Here is a 764-nt window from a genome sequence, read left to right on the forward strand (position 1 = left end):
TGCTGTAAAAAGACATAAAAGGGCTATTGTGTTTTCCCTCAAGATAGTTCAGGGTTGGGATGCAGCTCAGCGGCACAGCACCTGCCTAGTAAGCGCAAAATCCTGAGTTCGACTCAATACAAAACAAAACAAAAGGGCTGGTGAGATAGTTCAGTGGACTAAGTGCCTGCTTAGGCAAGTGCAGGGACTCAGGTTCAATCCCTAGTACCGCATGCCATGCTGGTCCCACCCCAGGCTCACTGGCCAGCCGTCAAGACCAGGCATGGGGGCGCATATCTGCAATCCCAGCACTGGGGAGGGTGAAAACAGGAGGATCACTCTGAGTTCCAGCTGCCGAGTGAGACCCTGCACCAAATACATTAAAAAAGAAAGAGAAAGAAAGGAGGAGAAAATCAGTCCTTGGGCTGGCCAGATAACTCAGGACTAAAGCGCCTGCCTCGGCAGAGCTCAGCGGCTGGGGTTCGATCCCCAGCGTGCCGTGCCAGCCCCGCCCTGGGGTGCGCTGAGAAGGCGGGCCTGAAATCCCAGCGCTTGGGAGTCTGAAAACAGGAGGTTCACAAATGTGATCTGTGTGGTGGGCTCCTGTAGATCTTGCAGATCCTGTACTAAATACATAAAATTTAAAAAAAAGGAAAGAAAATGAATAACAAAAAGACCAAAGCCGCTCACCCAGGGGTACTTCCATTTGCTTCCCTCTCTTGCTTGGCCCAAGCGTGCTCTGTAGGGCTGCCCTGTCCTTCACTTTTCACCTGTTTCAGGTAAAC

This window comes from Octodon degus, unplaced genomic scaffold, assembly GCF_000260255.1.
Source record: "Octodon degus isolate 3935 unplaced genomic scaffold, OctDeg1.0 scaffold00056, whole genome shotgun sequence".
Classification (NCBI taxonomy): Eukaryota; Metazoa; Chordata; class Mammalia; order Rodentia; family Octodontidae; genus Octodon; species Octodon degus.